This window comes from Cervus canadensis, chromosome 2 (assembly GCF_019320065.1).
Source record: "Cervus canadensis isolate Bull #8, Minnesota chromosome 2, ASM1932006v1, whole genome shotgun sequence".
Taxonomy (NCBI): domain Eukaryota; kingdom Metazoa; phylum Chordata; class Mammalia; order Artiodactyla; family Cervidae; genus Cervus; species Cervus canadensis.
Window position 1 is genome coordinate 53966275 of NC_057387.1, and position 22412 is coordinate 53988686.

Here is a 22412-nt window from a genome sequence, read left to right on the forward strand (position 1 = left end):
CCTGCATTAGCAGGTAGATTCTTTACCACTAGCGCCAGCTGGGAAGACTGGATATACATATGCTGTGCTATGCTTAGTTACTCGGTGTCGTTCGACTCTGCAACCCACAGACTGCAGCCCGCCAGGATCCTCTGTCGTTGGGGATTCTCAAGGTAAGAACATTGGAGTGGGTGGCCATACCCTCCTCCAGGGGATCTTCCCAACCCAGGGATAAAACCCAGGTCTCCTGCATTGCAGGCGGATTCTTTACCTCCTGAGCCACCAGGGAAGCCCAAGAACACTGGAGTGGGTAGCGTATCCCTTTTCCAAGGAATCTTCCTGACCCAGGAATCAAACCAGGGTCTCCTGCATTGCAGGCAGATGCTTTACCAGCTGAAGGGAAGCCTGGAAATATGCACAGGTATGATTTATTCACTTTGCTGTAGAGCAGAAACTACCAGTATAAAACAACTATACTCCAATTTTAAAAAAACAAACTACAAAACTTACGACCTTTAGCAATGCGTGATTTCATAATCCTCTTCTACAGAACAAGTAGCTGTTCTAATTTAGGCACTTATCTCAACTATTTAAGACCGTTAAGTATTTTTTGGCAAAAAAAACCCCCACCACTTCTCTTTTAAACACTAATCCCTCTTTTCCCTTTTCAAATCCCTCATTGGCCATTTGGAAACTCGAGGATTTTAAGTCTTTTTTTCTGAGTCTTTTAAGGCTGCATGTCATAGCATACATTTTTGAATATTCATTTCATCCTTATAACTACTTATATTCTTTATGCTCCAGTTACCCAGATTTCCTTAGCCATTTACATTATCTTACTATATCACTGAAGAATGCATACAATTCTCTTTGCAATGAGACTGAGATTAAGGGAATCTATTAAAATATGACCCAGACTCACGGAACCTTAGCTATTTAGTTCATTTAGTACTTTACAAACACTATCATTAATACTACAAATATATGTCATTCCAAAGGGGTTGTACTGTGAATGTAACAGTATAAATCCATCATGACTACTAAAAAAAGCAGCTTTAAGCACACGGTAGAGTTTCTCCTCCTTTATATATTAAGATATCACTATCCATATCTCTGCTACTAACCATGTAACAGTAAAAGCAAGACTGGAGGTTCAAGATGGTGACGTAGTAAGAGCCTTACTTCCTCCCACAGACATAACCAGGTGGCACTAGTGGTAAAAAGCCCGCCTGCCAAAGCAGGAGAAATAAGAGACGTGGGTTTGATCCCTGGGTCTGAAAAATCCGCTGGAGGAGGGCATGACAACTCACTCCAGTATTCTTACCTGCAGAATCCCCATGGACAGAGGAGCCTGGCAGGCTACAGCCCACAGCGTCTCAAAGAGTCAGACAGGACTGAAGTGACTGAGCACATACACGTGGATTGATATTCTATGAAAAGAAATTGAGAACTAGCTGAACACCTATGCTACAAGAAAGGAGAGAGGACCACATCAAAATGGGTAAGAGCAGCAGAGAAACACGCTTGCCAAAACCCTCTCATCTGCAGCTACACACAGCAATAGGGGATCTCATTAGGTGGGCACTTCCCCCGGAGGGGTGAAGAGTTGGCACACCACGTCAGGCACCCCAGTCGCTGGGATCTATACCGGACAAACTTTTAAAATGCCTGGCTTAAAATTGCAGAAGAAGGTAAACTTCCAAACACATTCTATGAGGCCACCATCACCCTAATTCCAAAACCAGACAAAGATGCCATAAAATGCCTGGCTTAGAAAACAAGATGCTAATATCCAAGGGTCCCAAAGTGCTATAGGAAGCTGAGAATCTCCCCTTAAAAGGCTCTCATGCCCTGAAACGCAGTGAAACAGCAGTTTTAAAATGTGCCAAGACCATATGAGAAGGAGAGGAGTTTTTCAAATCTAAAAACTTCAGCTGGCGGGGTGGGGGGTGGCATGGAAACGCTCCCTGTAGTGTGTGGCACTATTTCGCCACGTCACTGAAACTGCAGAGCTCCAGTGTTGGACGCAGCACTCCCCAGCGCCCCTGGTGAGAAAACAAAGGGTCCAAATAAAACCAGAAATGAAAGAGAAGTTACAACTGATACCACAGAAATACAAAGACTCGGAAGAGACTGCTAGTCACAGTCACATCCCAATGAATTGGACAACCTAAGAGAAATGGATAAATGTAAGGAAACAGACAATCTTCCAAGACTGAATCACTGAAAATCTATATACAAAACCTGAATAAACCAATTATCAGCAATGAAACTGAATGAGTAATTTAAAAACTCTGAACAAAAAAGTTCAGGACCAGACAGTTCACAGGTGAACTCTACCAAACACTAAAGAAGAGTTAATATGTATCCTTCTTAAATTATTCCCAAAGAATAGAAGAGGAAGGAATGCTTCCAACCTCATTTTCAAAGGTCAGTATAACCCTATGTCAAAACCAGACAAAGACACCATGACAAAGGGAAATTACAGGCCAATATCACTGATAAACATAGAAGCAAAAACTCTCGATATTAGCAAACCAAATTCAACAATATAGTAAAAGAATCATATACCATGAAAAGGCGGGATTTGTTTCAGGGATGTGAGGATGGCTCAACATCCTCAAATCATTCAATGTAATATACCACATTAACAAGGTAAATAATAAAATTCATATTATCATCTCAACAGGTACAAAAAAGCTTTTGACAAAATTCACCATCCATTCATGATAAAAATTCTCAACAAAGTAACCTCAACATATTAAAGCCATATATGACAAATTCACAGCTAATCTTACACTCAATGGTGAAATGCTGAAAGCATTTCCTCTAAGACTGAGAACAAGAAGGGCCACTCCTGACACTTTTATGCAACATAAATCTGGAAGTCTCAGCCACAGCAATTAAGCAGGAAAATTGGAAATGAAGAAGTAAAACTGTTTATATTTTGTAGATGACATGATATATATAGAAAACACTAAGAACTCCAACAAAACAACTATTAGAACTAATAAATGAATTCAGCGAAGTTGCAGGATACAAAGTTAATATACAGAAGCCCGTTGCATTTCTAGACACTAATAACAAGATACCACAAAGAGAAATTAAAAAGAAAATCATATATACAACTGCATCAAAAAGAAGAAAATACCGAGAAATAAATTTAACCAAGAAGGTGAAAGAGCTGTACTTGGAAAATCATAAGAAATTGAAAGGGACATAAATAACAAAATCAAACTGAAACAGACTTACAGGTACAGAAAGTAAACTGCTATTTACTACAGGATAGGGAGTTGGGGAAGGGGTAAAATAGGTAAAGGGAATTAGTAGTATAAACTTTCAGTTATAAACAAATAAATCATGGAAATATGGAGTACACCGTAAGGAATACAGTCAATAATACTGTAGTAACTTTGTATGATGACAAATGGTAACTAGATTTACCAGAGTCACCATTTTGAAAATGTATATAAATATCAAATCACTAACGTACACTGAAACTAACATGATATTGTATGTCATTTATATTTCAATAAAAAATGAGTAAACTGAACTCAATATATACCTTTTATATATATACCAATACATACACTCAGGCTGGCACTGAATCAATGGTTACTTTTTCATTACTAAAAAAAAAAATACAAATTTATCGAAGAGTATTTTATTTTATTTGCATTTATTTTCTGCGGCATTTATTCCCAGGCCATAAGTTTCTTGTTTCTTCAGTTTCTTCTGGGACATCTTTTTCTTCTGTGCAACCTCCTCTTCTGGTTTAGGAAGCATCTGTTCTTTTTCAGTAAGGATCATCTCAATGTGGCAGGGAGAGCTCATGTAGGGGCTGACTGTGAGCTCTTTAAGTCCTGCGCCGCACCTTGGGGGCTTTGTTCACTTGGATGTGCTCAATGACCAGAGAATCTACATCTAAGCCCTTAAGTTCAGGATTACTCTCTGCATTTCTGAGCACGTGCAGTAAAAATTCAGCACTCTTTTTGGGCCACCGACCCTGCGTCCAGCCCGTTTGGCCTGTGCACACCTACCAACTCCACCAATGTAACGAAAGAATGGCACATTGCTTCTTTAAAGTGACATCCTTCAGATACTTGGTGGCTTTTCGGATACGCATACCCTTTATGGCCTGGGCAGTTTCACAAGTGTTCTTAAAGTGAACACGAAGATTTGAACCTCTTGATTTGCATGATTTTGTGGGGTTTTCTGGGTCGAGTGAATAGCACACCACGTTTAGGGGTCAGCTCAGGCCGCTTACCGGAAAAGCGAAGAGTATTTTAAAAGATACTTTGCCTTAGGATTTAGTAAACACAATTTTTCTCATTTTCTGACAGAAAAGAATATAGAAAGGTATTCAGAATTTCTCAGAAATTTCTTTAAGGTAAAAACTGAGACCCTACTCTTTAGTTTGTTCAAAAATAAACACAACAAAACCACCTTTTTCTATACCACCTCATTTTTCTACAGTTTGAGGAATAGAGAAGAATCACAACCTTGGAAGAGAAGAAATGAATTACCACAGATTTTCACTTCTAATTCACTTGTAATCACAAATGCCTAACTGATCACTGTATCCAGGTGATCTTAACATCAATCACCTGAGTACAAACTGTATGTGTTATAACTATACTAAGTCAATCTCAATTACCTTAAAATCACTCCATCAGTTCAGTTCAGTTGCTCAATCATGTCCGACTCTGTGAGTCGCAGCACGCCAGGCCTCCCTGTCCATCACCAACTCCCAGAGTTCACCGAAACCCATGTCCATGAGTCGGTGATACCATCTAACCATCTCATCCTCTGTCGCCCCCTTCTTCTCCTGCCCCCGGATCCCTCCCAGCATCAGGGTCTTTTCCAATGAGTCAACTCTTCGCATGAGGTGGCCAAAGTACTGGAGTTTCAGATTCAGCGTCAGTCCTTCCAATGAACACCCAGGACCGATCTCCTTTAGGATGGACTGGTTGGATCTTCTTGCAGTCCAAGGGATTCTCAAGAGTCTTCTCCAACACCACAGTTCAAAAGCATCAATTCTTTGGCGCTCAGCTTTCTTTACAGTCCAACTCTCACATGCATACATGACCACTAGAAAAACCACAGCCTTGACTAGACGGATCTTTGTTGAGAAAGTAACGTCTCTTCAATATGCTGCCTAGGTTGGTCACAGCTTTTCTTCCAAGGAGTAAGCATCTTTTAATTTCATGGCTGCAATCACCATCTGCAGTGACTTTAGAACCCCCCAAAATAAAGTCAGCCACTGTTTCCCCATCTATTCGCCATGAAGTGATAGGACTGGATGCCATGATCTTAGTTTTCTGAATGTTGAGCTTTAAGCCAACTTTTTCACTCTCCTCTTTCACTTTCATCAAGAGGCTCTTTAGTTCTTCACTCTCTGCCATAAGGGTGGTGTCCTCTGCATATCTGAGGTTATTGATATTTCTCCCAGCAATCTTGATTCCAGCTTGTGCTTCATCCAGCCTGGCATTTCTCATGATGTACTCTGCATATAAGTTAAATAAGCAGGGTGATAATATACAACCTTGACGTACTCCTTTCCCAGTTTGGAATCAGTCTATTGTTCCATGTCCAGTTCTGTTGCTTCTTGACCTGAATACAGATTTCTCAGGAGGCATGTAAGGTGGTCTGGTATTCCCATCTCTTTAAGAATTTTCCACTAAAATACCACAAGAAAAACCATGGTATTTTTCCTGGTAGGAAAATCTTTGTGGCACTCTGTAAAGACACCAATCCTTTACACCTAAAGGATAGTTGTTTTTCTTTTTTCCCCCAAATCATAACTCAAGACAGCAGAACATAAAGTAGAATCATAGAAACTGACTGGAAGTAAAGGCATCACAAGACGATAATCTGAAGCAAAAAAATTTCCTTTTACCACCAATTCTCTTTCAGTAGGATCACACAGTTCAACACCAGATTTTTATGGGAGCATTACTGACATTTTTCTAGCCATGATGACCAACTGGGAATATTTGTTTGAAACTATCTTCCAGCCAGAAGTATCTAGGCCATCTATGTTTTAAAGAACTTTGAGGACACTAAATCAGACAAAGAACTGTTCCCTCAGAACAATCCTGGCTTTACCTGCAGATTCTCTAATGGCCTACTTTCCTCTGAATGTGGGATGACTTTGGATTCAAAAGGGAAATTTAAAAATTTTGAATTTCCAGAAAAGGAAATTATCTTCTTATGTATTTATTTCTTAAAGCAATAAATTCACTCCTAGTTTACCCAAAATAATTGTACTCAAGCTCTTTCCTTGCCCAATTCTTATCAAAGAGATTTAGTGAAATTATATATATATATGTATATATAATAAATATTACACAAACCTTTATACATACATATATAAGAGAATGTGTGTCCATGTATGTATACAAACATACAGAGAGAGAGAGAGAGGTATCAATCATTTCTTGATATGTTCTAAGTTTTATTTTTGAATAAGGATTACTTATTTAGATCCCAAACCTTCACCCCCAATAAAAAAATTACACCTAAGAATCATGACATTAGCTTTCACTAAGGATGATGTAAGAAAAGAGCTTTGTGAAACCCACATCACTCAATACTCCCTTTATGAGATTCCATTCAAGAAGTTTCTTTCAGAAATACGCACAAGGAAAAATTCTGCCCTCTCCAAGGAACCAGTGCTTTTTATTTTTGGCTTCAGATAGAAGGAAATTTTCAGAATCAAATTCCCAGCCCCAAATCCTCAAGCTGTACACTTAAGATTTACACATTTTACTATAAGTAAATTATAACTAAAAAAAAAAAAAAAAAATTCCAGCTCAGCTTTAGAAATGTTCAAGAATTCTAACATGTGTTCTGTTACTATAGTCTTGACTTTCTAATTTATATTGTACCCTGATCCTAAAACTGTATTCCTTTTTCATCTACTTTATTTTCCAGTAAGATATCCACAGGGGAAGCCTGAAAATGCCTTTCAACATACATAAGAAGCAGCAGAATAAAACAAACTAGGTCTTTGACACAGCCAATCCTACTAGTGAAATTATCGTCAATTTCTTAGAGAAGGGGGATTAAATACATACTGTTTAAAGTGTATAAGATATTTATAATTAGTTTAACAATGTATAAATAACCAGTTTAGCAAGCCTATTGACCCAAGTATTCATGGATACATTATTTTGAAATAAATGTATTTTTATCTTAAAATCCCAATTCAGAACCTTACCCAAATATTATTTGCTACAAAGCATAACATATCTGAATCTAGGTGGTCAACAAAACGTTAAAAAGGTTGAAACAGGCAATCCCTAATTGATTCTACCTGCAGCTGCCTACCTGTTGAGACTCCGAGCATCTGAGTCACTGGAAAGTGCTATTAAGAGAACTGACGTACAAACAATTCTTACATGCACTGCAATTTGCCCTAAAAGAAAAAGAACAAATCTGAATAATCTACTGTGAATAAATTCTGGTGAAACAACACCAAAACATACAAACTACATATAAACATATATGTAATACATAAACTAAAATACTTTTACGTAAAATGCTTCTTTGCTTGAAATGCCTCTTCCTACTCACTGGCTAAATCAACTTACAACTCCTCATCTGAGGTTCAGTTCAATACCACTTTCCATTGAAAGGACTACTGAAACTTCACAAATCCATTCCATTGCTATCACAAAGCAGAAAAAACAGAGGGGAATTTCCTGGAATTGTCTGCTAAACAGACAAAATAAGAAGCAACCTTTTTTACTCCAACTTTATATTTTTAAAAAATTCACACCTAGAAAAAAAAGGTTGTAAGAAAATAGAATGATGAGCACCCTTACAGCCTTTATTGAGAGCATTCAGTATCAGTGGGGAAAATATGACCCCAAAAGGGCAAAATCAGTTCATGGGTTGGGGGTGGCAGTGAAAAAACTCTCTGAACATTACAAAAAGGTTGAGTATTCCACACTGACCAACTGTTAACATTCTACCACATTTGCCTTCTCTTTTTATACATACACACTATTTTTCTTTTTGGCTGAACCATTTTCAAGTTAGTTGCATATTTCATGACATTTCACCCCTAAATATGTCAATATGTACTTCTCTAAGAGCATTTTCTTCCACAGTCATAATAATATTAAAATCTATTATTACCATCCATTCTCAAATTGGTCCAATCAGTCCAAATTTGTCCTTTATGTTTTATCTTCCAATCCAATCTAAAATGGGCTCAGCACACAACACAGTTAAACTGTCATGTCTCATTAGTCTCCTTTAATTGCCCCATTTATTTAATCTTTCATGTTACCAATATTTTTTCACGAGTCTAGGCCAATTGTTCTGTAGAAGATCCCCTACTTGGATTCCCCTGGTTTTTTTTCTTCATTAAATTATCATTTTTAAAAAACTGGCAGAAATTTCACCTGAGTGAAGTTTTATTCTTCTTGGTGCATCACATCAAGATGCATATAATATCAGTTCACGCTACAGTGTTTGATTGTTTGGTTGGGTAACCAGTAATTTCTCCATATCCTGTCCTCACAATCTTTCATCCAGTGGTTTCAGCATCTTCTCTGAATCAATTATTTCTGTAGTGCATATTCTACTTACAGATTATTCTACTTCTATAATTCTTGACATATTAGTTGGATTTTTAAAAAAAGTAAATAACCACTTTCCAACTATGTAACCTGTGTTGTGAGGGCCAAGGAGAGGTAAAGTGAAGTAGTGGAGTGATTCTTAAATCTCCTGAAGGGCATCTCTGCATCTCACTACCTTTTATATGGGATTCTGTTTAAAATCTCAGGAATAAAGGGTTCAACTAACTGGCAGAAAAAAAAAATACTGAAAATCACTATTAGAAGAGCACCGTTCAGTACACCTCTCTGCAACAATGAAAAGGTTCTACACCACCAATATTGGCTACTAGCCACAGGCAGCTATCAAGCACTTGAAATGTGGTTAGTAGGAGCAAAAAACAATTTTACATTAAATTTAAATTTCCATATGTGGCTAATGTACTGTATTAGACTATGCGTGCCTGCAAAGTCGCTTCAGTCATGTCCAACTCTTTGCGACCCCATGGACTGAAGCCCGCGAGGATCCTCTGTCCATGGGGATTCTCCAGGCAAGGATACTGGAGTGGGTTGCCATGCCCTCTGCCAGGGGATCTTCCTGACTCCGGGTTGTAACTCACGTCTCTCATGTCTCCTGCGCTGGCAGACAGGTTCTTTACCACTAGTGCCACCTGGGAAGCCCAATCTCTCAACTTTTTATCACATTCACCACTTAAATCCAAACACATGCAATGCAAACTTTTAAAAAACAGTAACATGGCAAGAGTAATAGTAACTATCATTTGGGAACTTTTTATATTACATAAAGTAATTTATACAGATCTTCATTTAATCCTCACAATGACCCTCTAATTGAGAGTACACCTTTCTAAGAAAGGTTTTATGATGAAATTAACCCTGTAATAAGAGCAGAGTTCTCTTTAACAAAATACACTTAGAAAAACTAGGGTCAGCTAAACTGTTAACTGAATCACTTTTTAATATGCTAAAAATTTTAATACTACATTAAAAGCATTAGTTGGAAGAAACCAATAGCTACTGAAAACCTCAAACAGCTAGAAGCTTTTAAAAAGTTAGCAACACCTTTACTGCTGCTTAGTCGCTAAGTCGTGTCCGACTCCGCAACCCATGGTCTGTAATCCAACAGACTCTTCACTAGCCTGATTAAAAATAAATGGCATAGGGAAACTTTACTTAATCTCTACTGTCACGGATAACTTAATATGAACCATATTGTATCTGGAGCAAGTGATAAGCCTTTCAAATGAAAAACAAACCACAATTCTGGTCAACAGGCAAATACAGAGGTCTGATTGAATAAAGCTATTTTGAAAATTCTGCAACTGATATACAACTATACAGGAATGAAAACTATCCTTTAAACAGCAAACTCATAAGCAATCTTATCCAAAAACTGACACCTTTAATACTGCAGCATTCTAACACTAAAAGATATATAGTGAAATCTCTCCCCCTCCCCCATCCTCTCCTCCCAAAAAAGAGATTTTAAGAGTCTGCATGAAAGGTTTCACATACAACAAGCACAACCCACTGAGATCCATAAAAGCAGAACTTCACTCCCTAACAGAATACAATTTGCAAAGACCTCAACAGGTTTGAATTTGAAACTCTTTAAAAAAAAGTATCAATATCATGAAGTACTCACAATTCTACCTTCTCTCTCACTCTCCTGGACCTTCACATGTATTACTCTTCTTGAAATACTCTTTTGCCTATTACCTGTCTTTTCCAACTCCTTGAATATTTTTCACTCTCCCAGGAAAACCATTCTGAACCTTTAGCCTATATATTTCCTTCCCTCAGCTAGTGCAGGACTGGTGTGAGGATTAAATAAAAACAAAAATAGATGGCATGTAACAGTTCTGAATAGAGAACATGCAATCTTCTATTGTATATACCCTGCTAGCATACAAGTATCTGGTCCACGACAGGCACACAAGTATTTGCTGAAATAAAACAAAACAACACAGAGGGAAACTGTTTCAAGATAGAGAGAGAGGGGAGAGAGAACAGAATCAGGTGTGCTCTTTTGGAATAAAGGAATGTGAATATTTTAAAAGAAAATCCAATTAACCAGAACACCCTTCATCAAAACTAATAGAGTTAACTTTATGGTTATTATAGTTACAAGGGTATGTAACATGCAAACAACAAAAGTATCTCTTCAAATAAAAAGAAAGTCAACAACAACAACAAAAAAGTGAACAGAGGTCACACTTCTGAAACTTTATTATTTTTTTTAATAGCCTTGGAAGATAAGAGTACGTTTCTCTAAAGCAAAATTTGTGCTCCCTAAGTTAAGGGGTCCTCTCCAATAATGCACCCCACTTCATGTGCACATGTCATCCAGCCCGCTTCATGTCATCTATGGCAGGTGGAGCTCAGCAAACTCATGCAAAAACGCTGATACTCACGTCTTCTTACCAGCTTCCATAAAACTCCGGCAGGCTAATTTGTTGGTTTACAATGAAATCTCAGAATCTGTATATCCATAAAAGAAATCATGTGAAACAGTCAAAGGCCTCACAAGTCTAATTTTCTTACTTAGGTTTTCAGAATATATATGATAATCCAATCAAATGTCTTTTGTGAGCAATGGAAAGGATAATTTTACGGCATCTGTCTACAAAGCTACCATTAGATTATTAAGCTACCTGGTTTCTAGATACCTACTTCCAAAACACAGTAATAGTTTCCATTTTTCTAGCCACAGAGATATGCTCAATGATTAAAGATGCTCTTGATATGATGGACTCTCTAGCCAAGTGGTTTTCGAAGAGCAGTCAACATATGCACTTTGTGAAACATGCCCAGAAGAGTCGGATATAGCAACCTACATCTCACCCTGGTAAAACCATTGCTTTAGGAGTCCATCCTCATGAACAGTAAGAGACTTCTATCATTAGGGTGACCCTCTTATAAACACTGGAGGTAGTACAATTTGATAAAAAAGAGTTGTAATTCTAGTTCTAACAGCATTAAATGAATAAGTAACTTCAGTCACATCATCTTGTTTCCATGCTTCGTTTGCCTGACCTGTTTAAGAAGACTCGCCTGGACAATTACTAAGATCCCTTCACCTGTAAAATTCTTTAACTCACATGCTACCAGTTACTAAAACTGCTGTGATTCAATGGAGGATATTCACCTACTACAACAACAATAACAAAAATAGTTTGACATCCCTTTAATATGCAAACAATGCTACCTCTGGGTTAGAAAACAAAACAAATACATATAAGTCAGCTCTATATTCACGGAGCTAAGAGGTAGTTATTAGACACATTATTAAAACCTGATCTTTTTCAGCCCAGACCTAAACTGTCAAATATTTGTGTATAGACAAATGAGGGTATCCCTGAACATACCAGTCTGACCATTTGTCTCAGACTTTCTTGTTTGTTTTTTTGTTTTTCGAAGAGCCTTGGCTACCAAGAGGGTATTTTGTTATCCAAACAGTCTCCTCCTGTGGGCCATCAGTTCATGTTCATGTTCCTGTAGCAGTGTATATGTGAAGCAGTGTAGTCGTGTATATTTGAAGTTCTTCCGAAGCTAGGCATCTTAATAATCATGGTTCTTCCCTCAGGCCAATATGTCACCTAGTTCAAGATGTTGCAAAGTTCTTGTATAAAATCTACAGGTCACTGCAAGGCAACTTTACCTAGAGAGGACTAACATGGCAGCATATTTTGAGAGATGTGGATTCAAATCTAACTTATTAGGTGTTTGAGCCTTTTCAACCTAGTTAAAAGGCAACACAGGACTGTTTGTAAGAATTAAATGAGACTATTTCACAAAGGGCCTAACAAACTTGGACACATTTAAATGTCCAATAAACGATAGGTAGTATTATTAAATGACCTGGAATTTGTGATATTTCATGATCGTTTCCTTTAACTTCCCGCTTGTATCCTACTATTTCCTAACAAAATTGTACATTCTTAACATGCCACATCACATCTCAAATGTTGAATATACCTTAGGTGCCTTTGATCATGTCATTCTCTGTGCCTGAATTTTCCCTGGCAAATTCTTATCCATTCTTAGAACTATTGATCAAATCCCATCCCCTTTCAAGAGAACTTCCAATACCTACTCCTTTCAGAAAGTCAGTCAGACCCCTGGGTGCTTGCAGCTGGGGCTCAAAGGGAGACAAATTATTAACCCCTAAGAAAATTTAGACGACTGTAAGAACAGGTGCTGGCTTTGTAGAAAGTATAAATATCAATTCAAACACTAGTAATAGGCTAAAAGAAAAAAATCTTCATTGTGAAACTAAACTTATATTGAAAGCAGGGCGAAGACAGCAAAATATCCAGAATGTCCAGAATACAGACAGGAGTTGCCTCATGACTACTTGAATTAATGAATTTATGAAAAAAGCCTGGGGAATTAAAAATATTATTTTGCATGGTTCCTGATAGCTATGTTGGAGGAAAAGACTCACAAGAGTGTTCAAGCAAGTATGCTTCCCACATTAAAAAAAAAAAAAATCAATTTTTAACAATGTTTCACTTTTTAAATCACTAGGTCAAAGTAATGTCATTCTGGCAAGTTTGCACCATTTTGGTTTATATACTCAACTTTACCCCCTACCTCAAAAGTCAAAACCTCAGAAGCTACCTAACCTCAAAATTTTGTTTATGCTTCCTATAATCTCTCCCAGACATCTCCTTCCACTAAAATTTTTTTTTTAATTTTCTAATATTTGCATTAAGGCCAACTTAGAGAGTCTCTTTTCATAATTTAGGATCCCCCCAAAAGAAATGACAAACATTAAATTTTTCAAAGTAATTTTTGAAATCTTTTGTAAGAAGTGTTCAGAAATAAAAAGTCTGAATTAAAAATTGTTATCACTGGGTACATACCGATGGTGTGATCACTCATACTCACCTAGAGCCAGACATCCTGGAATGTGAAATCAAGCGGGCCTTAGGAATCATCATTACAAGCAAAGCTAGTGGAGGTGATGGAATTCCAGTTGAGCTATTTCAAATCCTAAAAGATGATGCTGTGAAAATGCTGCACTCAATATGTCAACAAATTTGGAAAACTCTGCAGTGGCCAGAGGACTGGAAAAAGTCAGTTTTCATTCCAATCCCAAAGAAAGGCAATGCCAAAGAATGCTCATGCTACCACACAATTGCATTCATCTCACACGCTAGTAAAGTAATGCTCAAAATTCTCCAAGCCAGGCTTCAGCAATATGTGAACCGTGAACTCCCAGATGTTCAAGCTGGATTTAGAAAAGGCAGAGAAACCAGAGATCAAATTGCCAACATCTGCTGGATCTTTGAAAAAGCAAGAGAGTTCCAGAAAAACATTTATTTCTGTTTTATTGACTATGCCAAAGCCTTTGACTGTGTGGATCACGATAAACTGTGGAAAATTCTGAAAGAGATGGGAATACCAGACCACCTGACCTGCATCTTGAGAAACCTGTATGCAGTTCAGGAAGCAACAGTTAGAACTGGACATGGAACAACAGACTGGTTCCAAATAGGAAAAGGAGTATGTCAAGGCTGTATATTGTCACCCTGCTTATTTAACCTATATGCAGAGTATATCATGAGAAACGCTGGGCTGGAGGAAGCAAGCACAAGCTGGAATCAAGATTGCTGGGAGAAATATCAATAACCTCAGATATGCAGAGGACACCACCCTTATGGCAGAAAGTGAAGAACTGAAGAGCCTCTTGATGAAAGTGAAAGAGGAGAGTGAAAAAGTTGGCTTAAAGCTCAACATTCAGAAAACTAAGATCATGGCATCCGGTCCTATCACTTCATGGCAAATAGATGGGGAAACAGTGGAAACAGTGTCAAACTTTATTTTTTGGGACTCCAAAATCAGTGCAGATGGTGATTGCAGCCATGAAATTAAAAGACACTTACTCCTTGGAAGGAAAGTTATGACCAACCTAGACAGCATATTAAGAAGCAGAGACATTACTTTGTCAACAAAGATTTGTCTAGTCAAGGTTATGGTTTTTCCAGTAGTCATGCATGGATGTGAGAGTTGGACTATAAAGAAAGGTGAGCGCTGAAGAATTGATGCTTTTGAACTGTGGTGTTGGGGAAGACTCTTGAGAGTCCCTTGAACCGCAAGGAGATCCAACCAGTCCATCCAAAAGGAGAGTGATGTTGAAGCTGAAACGTCAATACTTTGGCCACCTGATGCGGAGAGCTGACTCATTTGAAAAGACCCTGATGCTGGGAAAGATTGAGGGCAGGAGGAGAAGGGGACGACAGAAGATAAGATGGTTGGATGGCATCACCGACTCAATGGACATGGGTTTGGGTGAACTCTGGGAGTTGGTGATGGACAGGGAGGCCTGGCGTGCTGAAGTTCACGGGGTCGCAAAGAGTTGGACACGACTGAGCAACTGAACTGAACTGAACATACCAGGTTCTCTCAGCATCAGTGGCTGGGAAATCTAGTCCCACCTACCTGGATGCTGATTGATTAAGAATCTAAATTTACTCTTCTTATTCAGTAAGAACTTTTTTCTTGAGAAAAAGTTAGATGTAAAGCTCAATATTAAACATTTAAGCTCTACTGATAAATATTCAATGATTCATATGTAATTTTAACACTAAGACTCACACTAAGTACAAATTTCTAAATGTTTTTATTCTGAAATTTTAGGATACTTTAAGAGGAATCTGATCTAAAATTTATAGTTTTTATTCAGAGTTATTATTAATATTTCTTCAAAAAGGCTTTAATACTATACTTCAACAGTTAATTTTAGATATTAAGGGTCACCATAGTATTTTAAAACTGGAAGAAACCTCAAACATCTCTTGCTTATTATAAAATGTAAGGCTAAAATATAAGACTGGAAAAGACAAAGAAGTAGAAGCCACAATGTTTGATGACTGACTATATATAAAGGGAAAAAGTCAAGGATGACTCCTAGTTTTCAAGTCAACATAAAGTTTAGAAGGGAAACCAATTGGGAGGGCAGGAAGAGGGGAATAAGAGAAAGGTTATTTTGCTGCTGTTTTAAATAGAGTATGACACTAATCTTACCTTATCAAATGGAGAAAAGCTCATTCTTCTGAGATGAATGGGAGGGGTGTGGAGAGGGTGGGAGCTAATCACTGCCTCAGCCTGAAGTAGGAAATCGCTGCCTTCAGCCCATACACAGATCCTTTTCCATTTCCCACAAATAAATACCTAAGTTAGTGCCCAGAAATATAGCCCTCACAAAAGCACTTGGTTCTCTTATAAATAATACAAAATATTTCCATTATTTCTAAAATAATTTACTCATATTTTGAACTCTAAAAAGATGTTCAATCTTTGTTCTACCCTCTTTAGTATTACTTCAGTCCTTTTCATGTGAACCAAACAGAATAGCATGTAGAACCAAGATAATCCAATCAACAATACCCTATTTTAACTGTGCACTGTAAATTAAAGTCTAAATGAATTCTATTCATTATCTAAAATTTAAAGGGACTGATCTCTTATTTGACAGAGAATTTACTAAAGATAAAAGAGTTGGCTGGTTTCAGTGGTGTGGGCACCGTTAATTGTGCCTGCCAACAAGCTAGTCTCATAAACACTGGATTCTGTTCATCCAATGTTCCTTGTCAACAAGCCATAATCACATTTCGACACACATTAGTAGATTTTAACAAAGCAGAATTAATCCTTTGTGTCTCCTTAAAGTTTAGGTTCTCAAGCTTTTACAATTTTTTAACAGGAAAGTCTTTAACTGTCAATACTGAATGTTCATATACAAAAAGATGAAAAAAGTTTATATGCAGAATTGGTTTCATCACTAATTAATAACCTCCAATGGGGTATCAAGTTTCTGCTCATAAACATTTCTCGCCTAAATTTCACCTCTTTTATTACTTAAGATTTATGAAAATATTTGGTTTATGAAAATATTTCTGGAAAAGATAAACCCCACACAGTGGTTACCTCTGCAGAAGAACAGAGGGAAGTAAGTTCAGTGAAAAGGCTTTGACCTATCTCTAAGGCTTTATTATGAATGTGAAAATAAATTACTGTTTCAATAAATCCAAGTGGTGTGTACACAGGCTATAAACTAAGTATATGGTTGGGAGGGAAATGATAAAAATTACTTTGTCTCTCAACTCACCTATTCCACCTCCCCCACGCACTGCTCCCCCCCCACCACAGAAAACTTTATAGCTATAAGCAATTTGGTCAAAGGGAAAGAAGACATAGTTTGATAGTATTATACATTTCATAGGAAGGTAAATCTTGGGAGTGCAGAGTAGGAAAGATTCCTGAAAACAGGCATCCAAATACAAATTATGACATATTTTTGCCAAGAATTACCTTATCAGTAACTGTCTCTGGAAACACTTCTAAAATTATCTTTAGTATCATTTTCTTTACAGTTTTACAGCAGATTACAGATGTTTGGGCCACAAACTTTTGATTAAGGTGGGAGCAGCTTTTCTACCTTTTGATGTGTTTTTAATAGTCATCATTTTCCAAAATCATATGAGAATTTTAGTTTAATTTTCTCATAGCCAAATATGCTGAAATAAGACTGCCAACAGCCTTTACCCAAGTGACATCAATTACTCTGAATAGAACTTTAAATATAACTTTAAATCTAATTGGACTTTCTAGTATAGCCTACTGAATCTGAATATGAGAAGTTACCTACACAAGAAGTTCTTTAACACACACCTTTAGTAAGCAGTAATTATTAGAATGATGAACTTTTTTAGTAATGTTCGCACACACAACTTCAAAAATCTCTGTTCAGATTTTGAGATTGAGGGAAAAACGATTAGAATACACATAGTGTATTTACAAAATCCTGTGAAAAAATACTGCCAGCAAGAAATGGACTGACTGGGATTTTATTCATCTCCCTGAATTACATAAGTTGTGGGGCTGACCATGAAAACAGTTATTTCTCGGCAGATCTTGTTATTTCCCATATTTTGAAGGAAATAACAATTCACTATTAAAGTTAACTGTTAAGCCTTTTGGTCTTTTGATCAAACCTGGCAACCAATGTTCAAAATTTGGGCAATAAGAATGCCAATTTTAAGGTGACCATGGTAAACTCAAAAACATAATTTAAAATATTCATATTAGTGTTATAACTATGACAAGAATTCTGAGGAGCTTAAAAAAATGACAAAAACTATTATACATCTGAACTGAGTAGATTCAGAATGAGTCCCTAGAATAGAGTCTTTCAACCTTATCAACCTTACCTGCACAAGAGAATCACATCACTGAGGGAACTGAGGTGCAGGCCACACCCCAAACCAATCAAATGAAACTTTGAAGGGTGGGACCCAGGTATTAGCATTTTTTAACATTTCCAAGGTAATTCCCACAAGTAATTAAGGTTGAGAACCACAACACTAAGATTCTAACAGTATAAACCTGATTTTGGTACCCCACTAAATCACAAACACACATGATATGGAGCAAAAAAAACTAGGCAGTCTGCTTTTTTTGTGGTACAACAGACAGGAACTTTCGTGCCTAGGATCCTGCTGTACTTGAGCTCAAGTGAACTTTCCATCACAAAAACAAACACTGCAAATCCATCAGATACAAGAGATAAGCCATAGAAGTGGGATGAAAACACCTTTCTATACAACTGATGATTGCACACACCTGCAACTAGTTTTTACCCTGAAATAAGTGAGAGATGAAACATTTACTTTGCCTAAGGCTTATATTTCACGCCTGTCCTTAACGAAAATAAAAGTCCAAGCGATAATGATGAAAACTCATCCCTATCAATGAAAAAAGCAGCACATCTGAAAGCAAACCTCAAGAAGCCCTCCTACACATTTTATATGGCAAGAAATTTCAACTGAACCTACTTGCATAAACACTTCACAATTTTGTATATATATATATATCTTTTTTAAAAACCAACACTTAAGTTTTACATATATTCAGGTACTAACTAGTATTACAAGGAAAAAACCATACAGAAATTCAAATGCAGTTTCCTCTTTAAAAGAGGAACAAGGTACATACATACATACATGCTGTATGTTGTACTACATACAACAAAGTAGAGGCTGGTAGCCTGCATTTATACTGTTCTGACATTTCCTAGACTCTCTAAGAAACAAGCCATCCAACATCTTTGTGAGATGGAAACTAATCAGTTACCCACACATTATTCTCAACTCCTTATTTCTAAGACTGAAAAACTTAATTCATAAGCAGGTACTTAACCGAGCCAAGGTGACTGAGACCAAAAAAAAAAATCTGAACACTTGCCAACATTCAGACTGAGGACCAAAAAAAATATCTGAACACTTGCCAACATTCACCGTTCCGTTGTTCTGTTTTGTCTTACTAATCCACACCACCTCAGCCAAAACAAGGGAAGTTATAACATGTGAACATTTATCCCACTGTTTTTCATAACTGGGGTATCACAAAAGCTACACAGGGAGTCCTCGCTTTCAAAAAAAAAAAACACACAAAAAAAACCCTGCCGAAAGAGAGCAAGTATAAAGAACTCAATAGGGAAGAGAATGAAAAAACTGAAAAGAAATGGACAAGAAGAATTATTCACAGCAACTTAATTGAAGGTGATTGATATTTTAACTATTAAGAAAAAAGATTCTCATTAAAAAATTAAGCAACAGTGCATTAATCAAATCTAGAAGATATCCCATTCCCATATGAGTCTATATACACTTTAATTTCAAATTTTCAATTTGTTTACAATAAGCTCACCCAGTTTCTCATTAACTTAGTGCAGAACTTCTGAAAAAAAGATGTCTCTACATACAGTTTCTCTTTAAAAATAAAACAGAATACACTTTAGATACGCTGTTCCACCAATGTACCTTTCATTTGACTGGAAGAAATCAACATATAATCTTACCTTTCCTTCCAGAAGATTTCAGAGCAGTATTACCATGGCAACAACTCAGTATAAGGAATACAAAGCTAAAATCATTTAACAAGTGACCTAGGTACATCTCAAGAGAATGACTGCTGTTTGAATGTACATGTAGATGAGGTTAATGACAAAAACAAAATGCATTTTCAAAGGATTCGACACATTAAGATCTAGAAGCACAAGTCTGGTATTCACAGCTTCTACTCAATGAAGTATCTGAAATAAAATAAGAAAGATAGAGGAGAAGGTATCAGTGAATGCTAAAGCAATAGACAAAAGCACTCAAAGAAAACAATACAGCTACTAAAACTAACTGATCAGCTCAGATTTGAAAGGGATATATAGGCACAAGGTAACAGGAAAGGCAACCTGACAAGGACAAATATAAGAATGACACAGAATTAAGAAAACTGTTAAAGACTGCAACCATGGTTAAAAAATTAACCACTTTCCCACAAATAATATACTAAAAAAATGTAGAAACTTCCAAAATGTAAAAGAAGACCTGACTAAATAAAAAGAAATAACTTTCCAGATGCGGAAGTCCAAACACAACATTATCATTCTAATCATATTATTAATCTTAAGGAGTTTTGCTTATAATACTAATGCTTTTTTCTTTTACTTAATAAAATGATTCAGAGGTTCAAATGGAAAAACAAATAGACATATAAAGCAAAGAGCCATGCAGGAAGGATTAACCCTAAAGACTAAAAGGCTGTTAAGAATGCAAGTAACATAACCCTAACACAAAAATTATTAGATAAAGCAGTGTAACAGGATGGCCCAGAAGCACACCCTATTCCTTACACCCTTACAAACTTAAAATCCAAAAAGAATGGACTGAAAAATAAAAGCCAACAGAGAAGTGAATAAAATTACATCACAATTCATAAAATATCACTAAGGGTTTGACATGTAAGTGCTTATAAGTCATTACCACTGTTCTCACAACAAGAAAAAATCTGAACAAACTGAAAATTAACAATGGTTTTTAGATTTCCCCTAACACACATGGGTGATTTTCATTTAAGACATATAACTAAAGGCAAAAAACCCAAAAGATTAATGATTTTGACTATCTCAAAACCAAATTTATTGCATATATAAAAATACTACGAACCAAATTAAAAAGCCAACCACTATCTAGGGAAAATTATGAAAATAGTCTTATTACTTTTTTTTTTAACAAAGCATCTAGGGAGAGCATGAAGGATTGATTGCTTTGAATTTAATTTTATGTACTATACCATGGACAACCAGAAGAATGTTTGGAGAAAAAAAAAAAGACACCAGCTCTCTTCAAAACTATCTTTAATTTAAGCTTTGGCAATTTCACATTAGACTTTAATATTAATCTAACAGCACTTACTTTAAATCACACATGAATGCTGTAGTTCAGAAATGTCAACTCAATCCACGTTTTTCTTATTTAAGCAGGCTACATTAATCAGCCATAAACGACTTTATCAGATTTTCTTAAATTAAAAACCATCAAAGAAAAAGATTACTTACATACAATATACAAATTTTTCTTCAAATAATTACATGGCTTCAAATTCTCTGTCAAAATGTAATTAGTAATCAATATGTAAAGTTCTACCTTGATGGATTTTACACTGGAAACAAACTTAAAGCACAGTTGGAGCTTCCCAGTAAGAACAGCATTATTACAAATAATTTCTGCTACAATATCCTGGTCTCAGTTCTCATGACTAGACTTCTAATTTTCCCAAACTGTTCAAAAGAAAATGGGCTAAGAAACCTAAAATGGCAGTTAATATTTACACAAATACCTTCTCCTACTTCATTCTGCCTTCTTCCCTCATTCTGTATTACATGTACATCTGGAAATCTCCTCAACAATTTTTCAGGACAAGATAAATGAATAATAAATGTGGAAAAAGTGTATAATATAACTCAAATTTAGAAAGTCAGCTGCAAACATTTAACTGTATTCAACACTATTTAAGTAAGACTTAGTATTCTTATTTAGAATTACCTCTCTTCTCAAAGAACATTTTTAAAAGAGAATAACTCCATAAGAAGACAGGGGAAGGTTAGGTGAAATGCAAATGGTTTATGGAGTTCTTCAATTCTATCATCCTCAATTCTAGATTGACAAACTCATTAAGAAATAAATTAAGTCTTAAAGGTACAGCTACAATATAAGTAAATAGAGCCCCTAACAAATGCAGCATCTTGGTCAAAATATTTTCACTGCCAGTTAAGAAAATAAAGTCTTATGTTTCATAAACATAAAAGCTACTATAATATGCAAATCAAAAATCACTGCTTATTCACGAACTTGTATATCACAATTTTATATCAAACCTTCAGCAATGTTGACCAATACTTAAGAACAGCATGCTAATGCAAGTAAAAAAGAAAGTAATAATATATGATCAAAGAGGTGATTGCACTAGTTTGTTTCTCACAGCCTCTATCACAAAGGCCTACCAAATTTTCTGATTGCAGGCTGGCAAGTAACGTTGACCTGAGTTAAGGAAAAAAAAAAACCTTTGAAGCTGTGTAAGAGCCAAGAATTCTGTTCTTTGGGATTCTCATAATCCCAGCAATTAGTGTAAAAGTACAACCTATTCTATTCTATTCTACATCCAAGTGAAAAAAAAAAGAAAAAATTGAAATTCCTAAGTTAAAATTAAGGATTCAAAACAGGTGTTTTCCCTCTATTTGAGAAGATGACAATGAATCACTGTGGGAAAACTGACAATAAAGGAACTACCACAAAAACTTTTTCCATGGTGGAGAAATACATTTTTTTTCCTTCTCTAGTTTGATCATCATTAATGCTTTTCAAAAAGAAAAGTACTTAGAATCTAAGGGGTAATTTCATACATACATGTGCATACACACACACACTGAAATTCCTCTCACAATCCAAATTTAATTAGCATTTTTAAAAAAACAGACCTTTAAAGAGCAAAGTTGGCAAGGAT

At 36.3% G+C, this 22412-nt stretch overlaps 1 protein-coding gene and 1 long non-coding RNA gene across 6 annotated transcripts in view; both read right to left on the reverse strand.

Annotated features, from left to right (window-relative positions):
• Positions 1 to 22412, reverse strand: part of HS2ST1 (heparan sulfate 2-O-sulfotransferase 1) — a 203882-nt gene that overhangs the window by 164478 nt on the left and 16992 nt on the right. The gene's annotated exons all lie outside the window — the stretch shown is intronic.
• On the reverse strand, positions 264 to 22344 carry LOC122436733. Its single transcript, XR_006268092.1, has 3 exons — positions 22334 to 22344; positions 21249 to 21251; positions 264 to 4194 (listed from the first exon to the last, which is right to left on the reverse strand). It is a non-coding gene; the product is annotated as an uncharacterized LOC122436733 (long non-coding RNA).